Genomic DNA, 12,837 nt, shown 5'->3' on the forward strand with positions numbered 1-12,837 from the left:
AAAGTTTGAGAATAGGTTGAGATCGTTTCAGCACCAAGACCTCTAATCATTCGCTTTACCAGATAAAACTGCATCCGCCGAGTACCAGCAATCCTGAGGGAAACTTCAGAGGGAACCAGCTACTAGATGGTTCGATTAGTCTTTCGCCCCTATATCCAGGTCGGACGACTGATTTGGATGTCAGGACCGCTATGGACCTCCACCAGAGTTTCCTCTGACTTTGTCCTGCCCGGGCATAGTTCATTATCTTTCGGGTCCACCCAGGTGCACTCACACTCCACCTCTCCAACAGGATGGGTGCAACGGGCCAGAGATGCACCCCCCATGGGGGGAGGGGGATCCTGCCTCAGCCAGCACACACTGGCCCTCACTTTCATTGCACCGTGGGGTCTCCTGCCCACCCTCAGACTAGCGCACCTGTTAGACTCCTTGGTCTGTGTTTCAAGATGAGATGGGTGGGTCACCGACATCACCGTGGACCCCGAGCACCCAAGGTGAGCCTGCTGGCCTGGTGGTGGGATGTGGCCGGGCCACACTGATGGCAGTCCGGCCCAGTAGACAGTCCCACTGGGAGCCCGGGGCCCCTGCCACGAGGGTGGGGGAGGGTGCGGCGGCGGTCGTCTCCTATGACCCTGAGGCACAGCGAAGGCTGATGCCATGAGTTGTAACACTCCCCTTCAAGGAACCACCTTCTGTGGGGCCTTCCCGGCTGACCCAGAGCTGGTCACGGTGCATCACCTCGGAGGAAGTGCACCCGATAGCAGCTGGTGCATCCGGGGATGGCCCTCCACCCCCTGGAGGGGGAGGGGGATCCGCTTCACCTGGGTGGCGTGGCTGCTGGGTTGACTCCTCCGAGCAGACCACTCGGACACCATCTGTTTACCTCTGAACAGTTTCACGCCCTCTTGAACTCTCTCTCTTCAAAGTTCATTTCAACTATCCCTTACGGTACTTGTCCGCTATCAGTCTCATGCCAGTGTTTAGCCTTAGATGGAGTTTACCACCCACTTTGGGCTGCATTCACAAACAACCCAACTCCAGGATGACCTAATCCCGATGTGCTAGGGGCCACCACCGGCCTCACACCATCCACGGGCTGAGCCTCGATCACAAGGACTTGTGCCCCCTGGGTGGCACCGGGGAGATGGACGTCCGTACACCACATTTCCCTGAGTCCATCGCCAGGGTGGGGATTTGGCACTGGGCTCTTCCCTCTTCACTCTGTGTTAATGAGGGAATCCTTGTTAGTTTCTTTTCCTCCACTTAGTAATATGCTTTAATTTGATGGGTTGCCAAGTCTGATCTGAGATCGCATTCTGAGCGAGGTCATGGTGGGGGGTGCGGCAGGAGGGCGGGGGCCTTGGGGGAGCAGACAGACTGGCCGTCCCCACCGGGAACCCCCGCATGCCCGCTCCCTCCCGTCCTCGGACGTGCTTCCCGGCTCGGGGCGGCAGGGGACTCATCTCCTTCATCCATGTCTCTCCCTGAGGGGATGGGGGGCCCATGGCGGGCTCTGTCAACTCCCAGGTCATGCCCTTTACAGGGTTCAGACACCCCCTGGGGCAATGGAATGCACGATGACCCTCAGACAGGCGTAGCCCCAGGAGTAACCCTGGGCCGCAAAGTGCATTCAAAGTGTCGATGATCAATGTGTCCTGCAATTCACATTAGTTCTCGCAGCTAGCTGCGTTCTTCATTGACACATGAGCCGATTGATCCACCACTCAGGGTTGTACTGGTTCTCATCTACTGGGGGCACTGCTGCCCACACAGTGTCGAACCTCGAGATGAGCATGCAAGGTTTCACATGCGTCATTGCGGGCGCTGGGACTGGGGTTACTGGCACCGCGGGGCAGCAAGGAGTCCCAAGGCGGCCGGCGCATGGCCGCACTGCTGACCCTCTGGGTCTTTGATCTGATGCCCCACGTGGAGCAGGGAATCCTCTGCAGGTACCCCCAATCAACATCGAGGGGAGAGGACTCCAGTGTGTCACCAATGGGGGTGGCCCAGCACGGATGGAGGGGAGGCTGCCACCCTCTTGCTGGGATGGCACTCTCTCCCTCCCCCCACCGCAAGGGGAGCCAGCCACCTCCGAGACGTGCATCGGGCTGCATGCCGGTGGAGGAGCGCCCATGCCTCCCACCGTACGGATGAACCCCCTCCCTCCCACTGCCGGGAGGCGAGGGGGGGGCAGATGCCACCCCTTGCTCTCGTACTCCCTCCCCTCTCCCTCCCTCCCTACCTCCCCCAAGAGCCACAGTCTTGGTCCCGCCGGCCACCAAACGGGGGCACGGAGAGACGGGAGTCAGAGAGAGACACGGAGAGAGAGATGCGGAGGGTCGGGGCTGCAGAGCTAGGAGAGGCCCTGGTACCCAGGGATGGCACTGTCCTGGGACCCATGGCATTAATGATCTTTCAGCCGAGATGTTAACAATTTCCCTGAAGGTATAAGATAGAGCTGTCATACAGATATGTGACCTTAGTCTTACACATGTAAATCGGTGAACTTCTTGGACATTAAATCTCAACACATAAATATGAAAATGCAGCAGTTGATAAGACCTACAAGTTGCAGGGCTGCCCTTATGCACAGGCCAACTAGATGGCCACTTAAGGTGCTGCTCAACTAGTGAGACTGGTTACCCTTTATTTAATTATTTGCCTTTTATGTAAAAAAACATGACAGCAGTGTTTCTGCATTTCTTTACTTAAAAATAAATAGATAACTAAAAGGAAGAAAGGCATCTTTATGCATCTCAATTATATGGCCAACATTCCACTTTGCTTTGATTTTTTTTGGTGGGAGGAATGGAGAGTCATCATGTCAGGCAACCCAAATGGAGGAGTCCACAGGTCAGGTGACAGTAAGAGAAGGCATACATTTAAAGTGTGGTGAATCAACCTGCCTCTGAGTGCATTATCAGACAGCCACCACTTGAAAAATGTACTTCAACATTTAGCCCGTTGATTCTCAGGTATGCTGCAAGAAATTTTCTTTAGCAAGTGAGGACAGGTAGTTCATTCACAAAATCTTTTTAAAAATGCCTCTGTGAGAATTAACCAGCTACTGTGGCTGTGAGGTAAGTGAAACAAAAGGAAATATTGATGTGGCTTGAATGTGGTCAGCAGTTGTCCCAGACTTTTCCTCATATTTTTCCCTTGTATGTTATGTATTTTTTGGTAAAAACTGGAGATTACAGTCAGTCAGTCAGTAATTGCAGACATTACAGTTTCATATTGCTTACTGTTCAGAAAACGCATACTTAATATAAAACCTGTTGTTCTATTGATTTTTTTCCTGAGGATTATAAATTATACTTTTCAATTTTCTTATTTCTCATGAAGTTCTTAGAATTAAAGAACGAAAGCGCTCACATACACTTGTTCTGTATGTTTCTTTCACCTAGCTAATTTGTTATGAAGTTTGTTTTGTAATAATTATACAGTTATTGATCAATACCAGGCAAAGTTTCATAATTTTTTTTTGTTTAGAAATGCATGTTAATGCAATACATGTTCTGTTAACTTTTTTAAGTAAAACCTCACAACTGCTAACACAAACACAGCTCAATGAGTCCCAACACACGCATGATTGTCAACCACCCACGTTAGTATAAAAGTTTCTTTTTTTTATTAAAAATGTTAATTAATTGACACTATTAGTCTTATGGCTTTCATCTTATGAAGTGAGATTTCTTCAGAACATGATAATATATAATATTATTAATTAAAGAAACTAACTGCAGTACTATCGTGGTTCCTGACTCATTGAGCTGTGTTGGGCTTACAAGTTGTGAGTTGAACTTTTTTAAGTAAATTAGAGTCCCTGATTTGGGACCTTTGTTCCCTCCATTATTTTTGTATTTATCCAGGGCTCTTGGACAAAGAAACAGAGAGGTATGAGTCATGTGGATTTTGGGGTTATGTAACATGTTCCACCCCTGTGCCAATATTTTTAGCTTTCTCTCTGATTGAGAGACCCATTTATTTAATTATTTTTATTTTATAGGATTCCAGTGTCTGAGATACATACAGACAAATAAGCTAAACTGCTGGGGCTGTGGAAGTGAATGAGTAACTGCAGTCATTGTTCATTATTCTGGTTTTGCAGGATTAATGTCATCTGTATAAAACAAATTAAAATACTTTAATATGTGGCTACTGTCTGTGGAACAAAGATGAGATAAATTACATGGACATTGTTTCTTTTATCATAATCAGATGTCTGAACAGCAGACATAAGTGGCTTTAACTGCTGGATGGCAGCTGTCTGTGCATGTTAGTAAATGACCCTTTTGTATTTTGCTTGCTAAGCTTAAACAGCCATTAATCTGATTTTGCAAACATAGTGTGTATTTGCGAAAACTAAGATGGAATTCATTATTATTATTATCATCATCATTATTATTAGTTATTACTTCGGTTCGATTCTCGGCTGAAGTTCCTTCTGTGCAGAGTCTGCATTTCCTCCCTGTGGCTGAGTGAGCTTTGAAGCCATGCAGGTAGGTGCATGTGCATGTGGGTATGCCTTCCGTGAAGGTTGGGCATCGAGTTGGAAACTTGACACCGTAAATGTCCACTGCCAATGAATTTGCAGACCAGTGATCCACTGTGGTGACTCCTAACTGGGAAAAGCCAAAAGTCATTGCCTTTTACTGTTATTATTTGTAATAATAACTACAGATGGACACCTAAAGCACCCACTGTCAGTAAAGTGGCTTTAACTGACTTTTTCTTCCAACAAATGGTAGTCACTACCCTTTTATTCCTATTTTATTGCCAAAACAACTTTGTTGTCAAAACCATGAAAACTTACAGGTTGAAGGGAAGATATGCAAAACCTTTTAACAACATTGTAAAATAGCCTATAGTTAATTGAAGACGCAGGTCTTGAAATACATCATTACCAAAACAAGAGAGACTGACAATTAAAATATGTTAGGTCTTGTAGAGTAGAGAAAAATAATTAGTTACTGGCCAACAAGCAGGGAAAAACAAGTCAAGAAAAAGTTTATTAAGGGATAGATTCTGAGATGCTCTATCCTATAGGGTGGGGAATAGAAACTAGGATATAAGCTCCAATTCTCAGTGAAATTTTTTTTTATTTTATAGTAATTGTCTTACTTATGGTTGGGATGGGAGAAGATGGGCCTATAAAGTGATTAAATGTAATGGTAAGGTTGGCAAAATGATGCCTTTTCTGCAATAACCAGACCCTAATCTTCTCTTCTGACAAGTGTGCTGTATATTTCCATTCTGAGATATATATATATATATATATATATATATATATATATATACATATATATATATATATATATATATATACATATGCATATATGTGTGTGTGTGTGTGTGTGTGTGTGTGTGTGTGTATATATATATATATATATATATATATATATATATATATATATGTGTGTATATATATATATATATATATATATATATATATATATATATATATATATATATATATATATATATATACATGTATATATATATATATATATATATATATATATTTATAATGCCCGCATCACCACAAAAAGGTAAATTGACCAGAAATTCTTACAAGATTTTGCTTCTCTGGGTATAGAGGTGTACAAAACTATGTGCTAATTAAGTGCTGGGGAAAATTAAATTTAAGGATGTCCTAATTCACATAGTTACAGACTTCCAGCATTTAAAAATTGGAGGCCAGTCCCAAAACATATGCAGTATTGTAGGGGAAGGGGCCTCACATATTGAACACAGAGGAATGGGCAAATGTTCAGTCTGTGGCTGCACTGAAGAGGCCCAATAGCCCTTGTGAATTAAAAGGATTATTTTCTGATAAATGTATGAAAATTTAATCTGTCCTATCATCAAAAAATCCATATCTTTTGTCAAAGTCTCCCAGGAGAAATCATTGTGTCTCCTCTTACACTTCAGCTTCTGAGAACCCTCTACAGGGTGTGGGAAGGGGGTCCAAAGAGGACCTGGAAGTCTGACGGGAGTCCTGAATGAGGACTGTCTCAAGCCTAGCATGAACCGACTGTCCCGGTGTGACAGAATGTGCAAGATCAAGACCCAGGATTATCACAAGCTGAGTGGCTGTAGTCAAGAAGGGTAGAGATAATTGTTCTCCAGTCTTGGAGAGACCTCTGTCCACTGCTGTGAAGGCAGCAACTGAGGAGAAACTGAAGATCACCCCAGTAGGAGCCAAAGCCATCACACCAACATGACCATGAGCTCCACTCTGACTCTGCTCCAAGACCAAAGCCAGAGCTGAGCTATCTAACACAAAAGATCTGAGGGGAAGGGATGGCTTTGAAAACTTTGGAGTCAAACCCTTATTCCCAGACTCAACTCTGAAGCTGAAGATCCAAGATCCTTCCAACTCTGAAGAAATTAGAGCCGGTTGGGTCAGAGACAATGCCAGAGCTGAAGATGACCATAACTTCAGATTCAACACAGACTTCCCAGAAAAACTTGTATCCAACATTCTTGAATCCAGAGGTTGGATCAACGTAAGAAAAAGTTTTAAACATTTAATCAAATAGATGCCTGAGCCAATGAATCATGTCTGAACTCTATAAATGGAAAACAAGACCTGAGATAATATTAGGGACAGGAGGGAATTATGGGTAAGGGGAGTTGCCTGTGCTGCAGTACTTAAGTCTGAAAAAAAGTAGCCAAGGTCAGATCTGAGATCCACCAGCTGAGGAATGGATGGAAAAGACAATCAGATCAAATAAATTACTAGCTACGCTGGTGCAACAAAGGGAAGTAAAATTACTAAGACTGGCAATCTAAAGTGGAATGGAAAACACCAGTAAGGAAAATAAATCACATGTTAGGGTCATCAAAGTCCAAATACTCAAGTCTGGTACAGTGCTTCATTAACTTTAGTGTGGGACACAGCAGTGTTTTTTTTTGAAGACATTAATTTATCAAAACCTGACTTCAAACTCAACTCGTCAGTAGATTTTGAGGAATTTAACTTACCTGAAAGTTTAACTCAGCTTCCAGGGGGACTTGCATGTTGATAAAAATTAAAGTCAGAGGCTACCTGAGTTGAGGACTTGACGCTGTCTGAAAACAACTGTTTCAATGGTACTTTTCTTTGATGCAGTGGGCTTGAATTCCCACCACTGTGAGAGGCAAGGAATTAGAACTGGCAATGGAGCATTGATCCCTCAGTTCAAGTGCTACATATTTTCCTGGACCTGTCTTTTTTTTTTTTTTTTTTGCCTTTTCTGGAAGGTTCCTACTTGTCTGGGAGATATCCATGGTTACAGATTGTTTTGGCATGGATTCATTCTATGTTTTTCATAAAATAAGATGGTAATGATAAAAGGCCATTGCTGCATCAGGATACAGGAGGGAATACTTCTTATTTTATCACTTGATTCACAATAAGGCTGGAAAGCACATAACTGAAGAAATACTATGCTGGACTGAAGAAATACCATGACTCCTTAAATGGCTCCCCTTGTTCATGCACTGGTGTACAGAATATAACAAGGATATGCATGGATACAAATCCCTTGAGGATTATCTTTCTTAATTGATGAGTTAGCATTGTGGGTTAAATCTATTGCTTTTTGTGTCAAGGGCGCAGGGCTTGAAACCTTTCCTCCCTTTTATTTTATTCACATAAAACAGAGATCCTCACTGACCCTATTCAAATGCAACCTAGATAACTGGATGTGAGACCAAAATACATCCCTGGGGTGGCACCCATGTCCCTTATGGACAGGGAGAGCCAGTATTGATTATGGACCCACTCTGTTCATAAATTTCTTCTGCAAACTACCCCCAAAAAAGAACAAATGGGGGATACTTGGGATCAACATGGCTAGGTATGTAAAGGCTCTAGGGCCGCTAGCCTAGTAACCTCCTATGAACCTATCAACCTGTGGAAGCAAAGTTGCATTACAGTTGCAAAGGAGTTCCTGGCTTTTGTAGTTTCAGGTGAAAAGCCCTGGAAAAATACATGCTCTTTGGACACATAACATGAAGGGACACCCCTATTTAGCTTATTTCAGGGTGTGCCATTTGGCACTTCATTGAGCATCCTGAAATAGTATTTGCCTGGAGGAATAACTAGCTTTAGAGGGTGCACAAAGGGAATGATGTCCCCTTTCAATCATGATATGGATAGCAGGACTAATGTAATGTTTCAGAGAGGTATTTTTCTAAAAAGGATACCAGATTGCCCCTTTACATTCCGTCTTTCCTTCCTTCAGTCCCTTTAGCCATAAATTATAATGGTGACATTGATCCTTCAGTGAAATAACCTATTTCTTCAAGAAATGAAGCCCCTGATCTATGGTAGTAGAAGCTGCAAGACAATCCTGAAGCTTTGCAGCTTGGAGATTCACTGCTGCTTATGAAAAGCCTATTTTAGACACACAGGCTTCCACAACTTCTTTAATTTGTAGATTTTCTTTTTTGATGTCTGCAGTGTGTGCAATAATTGTTCACTTGAGCAGGCCCTCTAACTTATCCAGTTTCCTGTTATGTCTGCAGTGATGGGTTGCACAGCCAGTACATTGGGGTCTACTCCCTCAGCACTCAGATCAAAGGAATTGGCCATTCCTTGTAAAAGAAAATGTTCTCTGAATAACTTGCTGAGCTTTAACAGCTTGATTGTGAGGGGTCTATAAATTAAAAAGGGGAATTCATAGACTGATGTACCAAAGCAGCATGGAAAAGCTGTTCATTCCATTATACATACCTCAAAAGTGGCTATAACTGATAGGTAGGGAGGCCATCTGAGGGTGTAAGTGACACACCACAGTTAAACAGTAGTCACTCATCTGGCATGACAGGAGTAGTGAAACACAAAGTACTGCATTTACTGAAATCAGTGTAAAACTAGCATTAAAATGGTTTATGCTTATGTGTGTGTGGGGGGTTGTAATATATTTAAGAATAACAAGTTGGTTATAATTTATTTCACATTATATTACAAGCATCAGCATTACACATGACAAGTGACTATGTTTAGTTGTCTGGCAGCAGCAAGGTCTGCATGAAAATAACTGATCATTGGCACAGTGATGCAGTGAGTAGTGCTGCCATCTCACACTACATGGCTGTGGATGAGTTCCTGTCTATGACTTCTTCTGTGTGGAGTCTGCAAACCCTTGTCCCTCTGTGGGTTTATGTATGTACTCTGTTTTCCTCCAACCCTACAAAGCTATGACATAGCTGAACTGATGTTCAACCAGTTTGTCTGCAGGTAAATGTGCAGTGTGTGTGTGTGTGTGTGTGTGTGTGTGTGTGTGTGTGTGTGTGTGTGTGTGTGTGTGTGTGTGTGTGTGTGTGTGTGTGTGTGTGTGTGTGTGTGTGTGTGTGTGTGTGTGGGCGCGTGCGTGCATACTTATGGATCTTGTGATGGAGCTGGCTTCTCAGGACCATAGTCAGCATATGTGAGTGCTGTGAGAGATTATATGTGTGCACGTGTGTGTGTGTGTGTGCATTTGTGTGTGTGTGTGTGTGTGTGTGTGTGTGTGTGTGTGTGTGTGTGTGTGTAAAAAGTCAGTGATTCTTTCTGGAGAAGTGTTAGCATGTGTGCGTACGCGAGCGTGTGTGTGTATGTGTATAAATAATATCACCGATTTTTATCTGTGTGCATACAATTTTACATATATATATATATATATATATATATATATATATATATATATATATATATATATATATGCAGCTACATAGACATATATAAAGCAAAATACTGACAGTTCAAATGTAGACATTCAAAATATCAATAGCTCATAATATCAACATATTAAAATACCAACAGTTCATAATATAGATAAATCACAATAAAGAACTCACAATAATAACAAAAAACAGTCACACTCCACAGTAAATAAACCACAAAAACAACTAAACTAAAACAAATTCAACAAAAAACTCAAAAACATAGAAATATCATAGTAATATTTGTCTGAATAGTGGTAGTGTTATGGAAAGCATTTTTCTGTGGTAAGGTAAGGTATAAGGTTAGGGTTAAGGCCACGGGCAGGGTTATGGTTGGGCTAATGGTTGTTACGGTTTAGCTAAACCCCCCCACACCATCTTACTATTAAGTGCTAACCCTATCCCTCATCATGTCCCTAACCCTACCCATGGCTCAGACACTGCACCAACAAGCATGCACAACACTAAATCTGTTGCCTTACTTATCTCTTGCTCTAACCCTAACCCAAAGCACGCTTAACTGTGTCTGTATTCTGAACTGCCATTATTCTAAACTATAGATATTCTAATATTGCAGTTCAAACTGTCTGCATTCTGAACTGTCAGTATTTTGAAGTGTAACGCTATCTGTCTATCTATCTATCTATCTATCTATCTATCTATCTATCTATCTATCTATCTATCTATCTATCTATCTATCTATCTATCTATCTATCTATCTATCTATCTATCTGTCTATCTATCCATATATATGTAATGGGGATCATCTGGAAGGGGCCATGATTCATTTATTTATTTTTATTTTACATTTGTTGACTGGGAGTGTCTGGCTGAGCTATTGCCCTTTTTCAGCGGAGGCCCTGGGAGAAAAGCTCCAAAGATATACAATGCAATAACTAGATACATTTCAATAAAAGTAGCAATAGAGAATTTTGGTAGTTAAAATACATACGCTACATACATGTATATTGTTGACAGATAAAACAGTACTATAAACAAAAAGGAGAATGTTAAAGAAGTAGAATAAGTTGTATGTTCTGGTTTAAAAAGAAATCTGAGTAAATATAAGGTTTTGTATGCAGAGTAGCAGAAACTTAAAAGGTTACATAAGAATTTCAGGGCGCAGAGTATAGAATAAGTTTTGGAGTTGCATAGGAAGCATAGGCTGAAGTAGTTAATGACAAGTTTTAGTAAGTTAGTTTGACTGTATTATAAAAGGTAGGTGATAATCAGGGAGGGTGAGTACAATGGCAGAACCAGTGTTTTTTTAAAAGTAGTCGTTGGTTCCTATCTTAAATTGTTTGGGGCGAGTCATGGACTTTATTTCTAGTGGGAGTTTGTTCCATGCAATAGAGGGATGGTAGCTATATAAGTTGCTCCCTGTGTTGGATTTGGGTTTATGGATTTTTAGTAGATCTTGGGTTGAGCTTTGGAGAAGTCTGGTCGGAGAGTAGTGAGAGATGAGAGAAGATAGACTTGGGCAGAAATCAGGCTGATATAGGATGGAATGTATGATTTGCAGTTGAGATTGTAGGAACAGGTGAGGTAGTTCAGGCCAGTTCATGTATTTTAGGGAGAGACAGTGGTGAGATTTATATGTTTGTTGAGCTGAAAATCTAGCTATTTTGTGGTAGGTCATTTCTAATTTGCTAAGTAGGGAGGAGTTCAGATTTGTGAGTATTTGGGAACAATAGGTTAAGCATGGTAGAAGGTAGGAATGGGTAAGAGAAATCCTAGCTTCAGAAGTTAGGAATTTGTTGTTCCTGTACAGTAGTCCTAGCTTTTGGTGTTTTTTTTTATACAATTGTTAATGTGAAAATCAAATTTTAGTTGGTCGTCAATGGCAATGCCAAGGAGTTTTGTGCTTGTTTTGACTTCTATCGGAGCATTGTTTAGGGACCTTATGGAGAAGAAAAATTGAATGTGGTTTGCAGATTTAGGTAAAAAAAGTAGTTAATTTTGTTTTCTTAAGGTTGAGTATGAGCTGATTATTAGTGAGCCATGTCTCTACTGAGTTGAAAGATGTCTGGGTATTTGTTAGGAGTTCTAAGGGGGAATTAGCAATAGTTATGACTGCAGAGTCATCTGCATATTGGACAATGTTAGACTGAGGACAAGAAGAGTGGAGTGAGTTGGTGAAGATATTAAACAGTAGAGGTCCAAGAATGAAACCTTGCGGCAAACCAGTTCTTACTGAGAGAGGGGTAGATAGTGCTGAGTCCCATTGTACTGACTGCAGCCTATCAGAGAGATAGCTAGAGAACCGTGCAACTGTATCAGGGGAGAAGTTTAAGTCTACAAGTTTACTAAGTAGCAGAGTGTGTGTGAGAGTGTCAAAAGCCTTGGAAAGGTCAATGACTAAACAGGATATGAGTTTGTGATCATCTTTAGCCAGGCTAAGGTGTTGAGAAATGATAGCAGAGCTGAGGTTGTATTATGCTTGGGATGGAAGCCATGCTGTGTTGCAGTGAGAAGTTTTTCTTGTGAGAGATAATGCATAACTTGTTTGTGTATACATTTCTCAAGGATTTTGGAGAGAGGGGAGAGGATAGCGATAGGTCTGAAATTAGATATTTCTGTGGAGTTACCTCCTTTATGAATATGAAGAGTGTAAAACTGTTTCCAGATAGAAGGAACTTTAGACTCAGAGATGGAGCGATTGATTAGTATAGATACAGGCATAGAAAGGGAGTGTGCAGCAATCCGAAGAAAGTAAGAAGGAATATTCCCTGCTGATACAGAGCATGGTTTGAGCTTTGAGAGTAGAGTTCTGATATAGTCAGTGGAGACAGGTTTGAGAGAGGAGTTTACTGAGATAGTGGTTTAGGGGTGTATAAGGAGGTTTGAAGTGTTGTTTGAGAGGTTGGGGTTAAATAGTTTAGAAATGGATTTGATAAAGTAGGTGTTAAAGGTATTGGCAGTTTCTTCAGGTAACTTGTCAGGACATGGGTTTGGTGAAGTTGGGTTACCTGGATGTAGTATTTAGTTTATAGCATTCCAGAATATTTTTGGATCAGATTTTAATGTTTTAGGGGATTGTAATAAAAGTCTTTTTTGTCTTTGTTGATAAGTTTTTTGTCTGATTTTTAAGTTATTTATACTTTAGGAGGTCAGCTGGAAGTTTGGTTTGTACCCATGTTT

General features: G+C 41.7%; 2 non-coding genes across 2 annotated transcripts in view; both read right to left on the minus strand.

Moving 5' to 3' along the window:
• Positions 1-1,312, minus strand: part of LOC122791879 — a 3,780-nt gene extending 2,468 nt beyond the window's left edge. Inside the window, exon 1 of the ribosomal RNA XR_006363235.1 lies at positions 1-1,312. This exon is cut by the window's left edge and continues 2,468 nt beyond it. This is a non-coding gene — a ribosomal RNA (28S ribosomal RNA).
• Positions 1,313-1,578: 266 nt separating this feature from the next.
• On the minus strand, positions 1,579-1,732 carry LOC122791885. Its single transcript, XR_006363239.1, has one exon. It is a non-coding gene; the product is annotated as a 5.8S ribosomal RNA (ribosomal RNA).
• Between the last annotated feature and the right edge of the window lie 11,105 nt (positions 1,733-12,837).

The sequence above is a fragment of the Protopterus annectens genome, chromosome 17.part0, assembly GCF_019279795.1.
Source record: "Protopterus annectens isolate FY-2018-M chromosome 17.part0, PAN1.0, whole genome shotgun sequence".
Taxonomy (NCBI): Eukaryota; Metazoa; Chordata; order Ceratodontiformes; family Protopteridae; genus Protopterus; species Protopterus annectens.